The following is a 7,619-nucleotide window of genomic DNA, read 5'->3' as shown; positions in this document are numbered from 1 at the left end:
GAAAGCAGGGAAAAGTTGCAGAACCCAGGGGCCAGAGCAAGAGATGTGTGGCTGGCATGCTGTCCGTGGTTCAGAGGGCATCAGGCGTGGGCAGCATTTGGGAAAAGAACCCCTGGAGGGGCTGCTAATGCTGGCAGGAGCCTGGCATCCTGGCCTTTGAGGGATGAAGTCCACATGCTCATGGTGCCATTGGCACGTGTGCCATCCCTGAGCTGCGGTGCTCTGTCACCAGTGGGGTGTAGGGCAACCCTCTCCCCATCTCCCTGTGCTGAGCACCAAGAGCTGGTGGCATCACCAGCTGCAGAGAGTGACCCGTGTGTAGCTGGCACTGGGGGGTGGTGATATGGGGCAGGTCTCTCCTCGGCCTCTTGCTCTTGGGTGGGTGCCACGGGGAAGGAGTGCTCCCCTGTCACTGCCTCCAGCCCTGCCCACCATGCCAGTGGCCCACCATGCAAGGCAGCTCCTGAGAGGTGTCCGTGGCTGGGCTGGGAATGGTGGAGCAGATGAGGCAGTGAGTAGCTGCCTGCAAAAAGCTTTTTCAGGCTGTTATTTAGGTATCCCTAGGGTCCCCAAGAGCCAGGTGACTGTGCCCTCATGCACTGGGCATGCCACAAACCAAACACTTGTCACTGACTTCACCACAGCCTGGGACACTGCTCTCTCTGGCTTTGCCTTTAATTGAGCGAGTGGGGTGCCTGCCAGCGGTCAGCTCAGGGTCAGCTCCAGCTCTCCCCGTGCAATCCTGTGCCAGGCAGGGAAGCAGCGAGCCTGACAGCGTGCCCTGGTGACCGAGGGAGGCTGGTGTACAAAAGGCCACCAAGGGCTGACAGGCAGTGTGCCCAGGCACCACCTCTTGCCTGCTCAGGGCTGCACAAGCAGACCATGTATTTAAATCTCTGTGTCAGCACTGGGGTTGTGAGTGGCTCCTGCACTGAGGAAGGTTATTGACTGTGCCAGCGGGTTCAGCTGGAGTTATTCACATTGCTTCAAGAAACTGAGGGATCCCCAGGAAAGGGAGCAAACTACTGCAGTGGCCTCAGCTAGCTCCTGGGATGGGAAGATCCCACTGCTCTGGAGAGCACATACCCTTAGGAAAATGAGTGTGAGAGTAGCCCTGGAAAGTGCCAGCCCCGCCGTGGTGGTGCTGGGAGGGACTGAAAAAGTGGCAGAAACCTTTGTACAGTCCTATCTGTGCCTTCCCCATTCTAAAGAGCACAGCAAGCTTTCTTGATAAGAGCTGCCATAAATCAAAAGCTGGACCACAACCAGGATCTCTCCTGGGTTGAGCCCTCAAGTCCCAGGCTGCAGGGATGGGATGTGATACTGATGTTCCTCTGCAGCACGTTTGTGGTCAAAGCTTGGTCCCACCATACACACACCTCTCCCTGTGCTGAGGACATCTGGTGTCCTGTCCCCTTCCCTTTGTGGAGGGACAAAGGTTGGTGGGTGGTAAGAGCAGGGTCTCCCTGTTTCTCTCCCAGATATCAGCAGCAATGAGGTTCTCAGAGTTCTTTTGGGAAAAACAGAAGCAGTTTGTGTAAGATTTAGTCATTGGAGGTGGGGATCAGACTGATGGGACCATTTCTGCAGCTGGAGTGACTCTTCTAGCTTTGTCACCACTGAGAGCTGGTTCCCCATTTCCAGGCTCTCCCATCCTTACTGATCACCGTGTCCTTCAGAAATCTGCCCCAAAGCAATTCCAGGTCCCATGCCACAGCTAAAAACACCTGGTGCCAGACACCCATCCTCCTGCAGCCCTGCCAGTGTGCCTTCAGCATGACCAAATTCTGACCATTAAACCTCTCCAAGCACTTGCAAAGCAATCCTGTTGCCACAGGCTGGGATGACCGGCACCGTGTGGTGTTACAATGGCCCAGAAATTGCCTTTTTAAACTTTATTTGCAACTGCCCTTTGCTTTTCCCCGTCTCAGCTGTAGGGCTGGCAGCATATGAGACAGGTCACTGCCTAAGGCAGTTGTTGCTGAAATCATTTTAGATGCGGCCAAACCCAGTCAAATCACCACCTCTGCATAATCAGAAAGGAAATCTAAAATCTAAAAGGAAATATAACCTATATGGCATTACTGGCACCCTGTGGGATGAGTCTGACCTGACCTGTGGCATCTTTTGCTTCCCCCAGCCCCTGTCCTGCTGGGATCCTGTGCCCCAGGGTTCATGCAGGGAGCTGAAGCAAAGGGAATAAGCAGCCTTAGAGAAGCTGTCTGGCCCCCGCTCCAAAGCTGTGGTTTCACTGGAGCATTTTAGAGAAACTTGGTGACTCCATGAGCTTTCCCAGTGGAAAAAGCCTCCCTTGCTGTTGCTTTGCTTTTTTCTGGTGGGTCTCTCTGCTAAGTGCTGCCTGGCAGGGTGAGTTAGTATTTTTTGATATTTTTAGATGCCTCTCAGCCTGGTGTCAGGACTCTGTAATTAAAGGAACTGTTCTGGCAGTGGGATGTTGCCAAGCTGGAGCTCTTGGTTTGAAACCACCTTCCCAGAAGTATCTGCAGTGCCAGCGTCCTGTCCCAGTGAGAGGATGGCCATGCTGGGAGGGAGAGGATCCCCTTGGGCACCTGCCCATGCTGTCAGGAGGGATGGAGGGGCTTGAGGGGCACAGACATGGTGGGCTCTGGTTTTTTTGAGATGTGAGATTCTGGAGCTGTGGGGTCCCTGTGCTGCTGCTCCCTCGATGAAGGTGGCAGGCAGGGTGGCACAATGGAGACCAGTGCATCAAGGTCTCTTCTACTGTGTCCTCTGTGCCCCCATTATATCTGGAGTGTGTCCCTTTTCCAACCCCAGCACTGGGGTCACTTGACTCAGAACCTGACTGTGCCCCGACAGGTTGGGCAGCGCCTGTCTGAGCCAGCAAAGCCTATTTCCCTTCACAAGCTGAGAGATAAAACTAAAAATAACCTTGTTATCTTCCACTTGATCCAAATCAACATCAGTCCCAGCTATAAATAGCCATGCACGTGTTGAGGAGGGCTGCAGGGTGTGGAGCACGGTGGGGGCACTGTCCCCTGTCAGGGCTGGCCCCAGTGCAAGGGGGGGTTTCTGCACCAGGCTGCAGAGCTGCTGCTTTGGCACCCCCTGTGCTGGCCATGCTGAGAAGGGCTGTGCCCCCAAGATAGCTGCATGCCAATGGGCGCAGAGGCCCTGTGCATTGCAAAACAGGTCCCAGAAATAGCCGGATAAACACTACTATGCACTCTCTCTGACATGGGTCCTGCCCAGCGTGTTACCCAAAAATCCTCTGGCACTGTTACAGCTGCAGGGCCTGGCCTGGAGGGGTTGCTGTGTGGGTCCTACCCGGCCTCCTCCTGCCCCTGCTCTCACCCACGCTGATGTGCTGTGCTTTGCTGTGCCATCCAGGACTTGCTGCAGCCCCTGCGGTGCTCCACGGTCACAATGGTGGGCTTCCAGCACCTTATAATTTAATACTTTCACCCCAGGATTTGCTGTTCCCCTGTGCCAACCTTCCCTATCCCCAGGGAGTTGTGTGTTCTCCCATCTGCAAATGCAGAGGATTTTTGGGATGGAGACAGCAAAAAAACTGTCTGAGGGGAACATGGTAAGGCTGGGTGGGTCAGTGAAGAGGGTGAGCAAGTAATTGGGCATTTGGAATAGGAGCCTGTGCTGTTCCCTCCAGGAAGAAATTGTTACACTGGTTAATCTCCTGGTTTAGCCAATTGGAACAGCCAAACTGGGGCAAATCCCTTCTTTTGCAACTGTATGTACCTGCTGGGAATGGGTGCTGTCCCCTCACAGCATGGCCACCTGTCCTCATACACGTCACCAGGCAGTGATGCCAGGCTGGCACATTTTACACCAGCTGCAAGGTGTGGTTTCCTCTGGCCCACCTGAGTGATGCCCGATGGCAGTGTCAGCCGCCTGTCTGCCCACCTGTGTCTCTCCCCAGCTGCTCCAGATTGTGGAGTGTCTGTGGTGGCATGCTGGGTGTGGGAAAGGATGCAGTGATCTGCAGTGTGCCAGCGGGGAGCCTGGCCCTTGCCCTGGCACCAGCAGGCACATGCAGCAGCAGTGCTGGAGGGACAGAGCAGGCTGGCACTGCACCAGCTGCTGTGCCACTGCCAGTAGGTTTGGAAACCAGAGGTGTAGGTGCTGCTGTTGGAATGATACTACAGCTTGGGGCTGTTCTGGGGCTTGGGGTTGCAAGCAGCTCTTTGCAGAAGGGCTGGGCCTTTGCTGGCTTTGCAGAAGTGGCAGGGCAGGGAGCCCACGGTGTCCCCAGTGCCTCACGCTGGGCCTCTGCCAGTGCCCTTGTGTTTTTCACTGAGCACTGGAATTAGCCACCAACATCAAAGAGGACAGGGGTTAAAAAAAGAGAGAAAAGGTTTTGTATACTTGAATCAAAAATAATTTGTGGCAACACATCTTCTTCCAAAGCAAACAGTGCAGGACCCTGTCCATGCTAATTTGGGAAGCTGAAAGGGAGTAAAATAAAAACATGAACGTCTGACAGGGAAACAACTGGTCTCGTGCACTAAAATAGAGCCAGGAACACCAGTGAGCTGGAGCTGGAGGAGCTGGGGAGGCCTGGGAGGGAGGGGTGAAATCCAGAGCAGCAGGAGGGAGGAAACCCGCTGTGCTCCAACATTGTGCAAGAATTCACTCCGTGCTGAGCCCAGTGCCAGCAGCCAGGTCCAACCTGCATCCTGGGTGGGCACGGCCGGGGTGCTTGCAGGGAGGGATCTGCTTGTGCTCTATACAGGGGGCTTGTGTGTCTGCCCACTGTGCTCAAGACTGAATGCTGGCACCCAAATGGGCCATGTGGGGAGACACACAGACCCCTAAAAACTGCAGGAAGAGAAGCGTCACCTCCCACTTTTCTCATGATACCCTAAATGGCTGTTCCCCCCGCAGGGATATTGGCACCGGCAGCGTGTCGCCACCCTCGGTAGCGTAACTTGGGGGTCACCCCTTGGCAAGGCTGCAGAAGGCTGTGGGGTGGTGGTGCCCTGGCCTGGCAGCAGCCATGCTGTAGAAAGGGGTGCAGTGCTGCCAGGGCAGGACATGCCCTCCAGCCGTGTTTCTGCTGCAGGCGCTCGGCTGCCCCGGGCGGGCAGGGCGGCCGGAGCGGGGCAATGCTGCTGCGCGCTTCCGAGCGGCACCGGGGGCGGCTCCGGGGCTGCCCGGTGAGCTGGCACAAAGTGCCACCTCTGATTGATGCTGAGCGTCGCCACAAGGCTGCTGAAAGGCCTCCGGCGTGTCACCGTGCCGCTGGCACCCGCCCACGGAGGTGCGACCGCGGGGAGCCGGATACGAAACCAGCGGCTCTAATGAGGGCGGCGATGTGCTCGGGGAGCAGTGCCACATCCGTACCCGCTGCGGGAACAGCACGGGCTGTCCTGGGCTGCAAACCCGTCCTGGCAAGTTTCTGTGTGCTCTGAGGGGCACCTGGGAGATGCCCCCAGCATCAGCTCTGCCAGGAGGGATTCCCCAGTGCTGCAAAACACTGACAGAAAGCCCCTGCAGTGTGTCAGAGAGGATGGAACCCAACCGAGCCTGCTGGGGCAGGACAGGGATGGGGAAGCAGCCAGCAGGATTTCTGGGGCTGCTTCTGTGTGGCTGCTGGGATACTCTCCATTAGGTATGGTGCTCGATCTTGCTCAGCTCCAGCCCCATTGCAGCTTTTCTGTGGTCAAAAGCAACTGGAATTTTGTCTCTGGGGTTAGCACTTAATAACAGGATGGTCAGCAGGACAAAGTAACTGCATGGTGGGACACCAGGGTACCAGCACCAAGGGCCACAGATGCCCCATGTCATCAAGCACTAGAAATTGCTGTTTCTGAGTCAATGCTAGAGCTGAGCCTTGGCTGTGCAGGGACAGGGGTCCATCTGGTGAAAGGGTCTTGAGCTACAGAGGACTTGTCTTGGGCAGGGGTGAATTTCAGCCCCGTGTTTACCAGCAGAAATGTGCTACCTTGCCGGTCAGGACATGTCTGTCTTGCTCAGGATTTTTCATGTTGGCAGGGTTTGGCTTCACATCCTCACCTGTTTTCTGCAGGGTGGAGAATGTCCCACCTCTCAGAAAGGGATTAATTGCTTGTCTATATTTTTATCCAGTATAGTCTGAAATTATCTGAAACTGGAGCAAAGGGGAATGTGGAACTGGGGAGGTCAGAACCTCAGGGGTAGCTGGTTGAGCTGCAGGAGCAGATACTAAGGAATACAGGAGCATGTACAACACCCAAAGCAAACAGAGCTACCCACACCCCCGGGATCTGTGCCTCTGCTAATGACAGGGCTGGATGGCTCTGGGGGCAGCTGGCACAGGGCAGTACTTCAAAGAAAGCGCATGTACATCTCTCCATGCCAGCTTCTTAAAATAACCAGCTAGCATGTCTCTTTAACACAAGGAGAGTAAAACAAGAGCAGTTTCTCACTTTCTCTTTGGCACAGTCCTGAGAGACAGGAGAGCTGTGCAGACCTACCCCCCCAAGCTGCAGCAGTGCCCCTCACCAGTCTCATCACAGACAGATATTTTTTCAAGGCTGAGCTGCGTACACTGCTCTGATGGCTGTCCATGCCTGTGTCACTGCCAGCCTGCTCCTCTGGGGTGAATATAGGCTGATGTCATTGTTAGTAATACAACACATGGGCATTTTCCCCAAGGGCATTTCTTGGACTGAGGAATGACCTTCCACTAAGTACAGTTAATTGCTAACAGGAGCAGGGAGTTGAGGGGTGCCAGTCCTGATGCATAGAGGAGGGGCAGGGGGAAGGAGGGAGCCTGGGTAATTTGGCATTCCTTTCCCATCCAGGTAAATTTGCAATGTTTTCCATAAAGAAGTGACTCAGCCCTACCTGGCTGCCCAGGACAGAGGACCCTGGAGCAGGTGAGTTCCTGTGAGAAGCCATTGGCTGGCTCCAGCATCAGATGGCTGTGGAGGGGGAGCATTGCAGGGATTTTTCCTGGAAAATCATTACATGTTTGACTCAAGTTGCCCTGAGAGAAGCAAGCACAGCCTGGTCCCCAGTGAGTTGCACAGCAGGGAGGTGATATCACATCTGTTGGGATCACGAGCCTGTGTGGGACACCACTGCCTCCCTCTGCATCAGCACAGTGGGACGGCTCACAAACCACAATTAAATGGTCCCTGCTTATCCTGCTGAGCTCAGGGCTTGCAGGCCCCACACCGGGTGGAGCCGTGAGTGTGCGGGGACACAGGGTTTGGGTTTTGCTGTGTGCGTCACCAGCCCAGGGGGTGACTTCTCTGTGGTTTCTGCCAGAACATTGGCAATTGGCAGCCAATTTTGTCTGTTCCCCCTCCCTGCTGTGCCCTGGGTGCTGTGAGGGTGGTGGTATATGTCCTGGGGGCCCAGGCAATTGACCTTGCTCCTCTAGGGATTTCTTCCCCCGTGTTTTCTGCAGAGGACTGAAGGCTTTGAATTGCTGAAACCAGCACAGTTGAACCCAGAACTTGCTCCTGCCCGGTTGTGTATACATGAGAATACTGATATGGGGGCTTTTGGGCAGCTGCCTCCTCTTCCCTGCAAGAGCCCTTGCCACTGGATTGGGAAATGTGTATTTCCCCAGGGATATTATAACCCATTAAGTAGGTAATGGACACTTTGGGTTGAGGTTTTGGTTTCACCCA

Source organism: Taeniopygia guttata, chromosome 12, assembly GCF_048771995.1.
Source record: "Taeniopygia guttata chromosome 12, bTaeGut7.mat, whole genome shotgun sequence".
Taxonomy (NCBI): Eukaryota; Metazoa; Chordata; class Aves; order Passeriformes; family Estrildidae; genus Taeniopygia; species Taeniopygia guttata.
The sequence above is the reverse complement of the archived record's forward strand: the minus strand, read 5'-3'. Positions refer to the sequence as shown.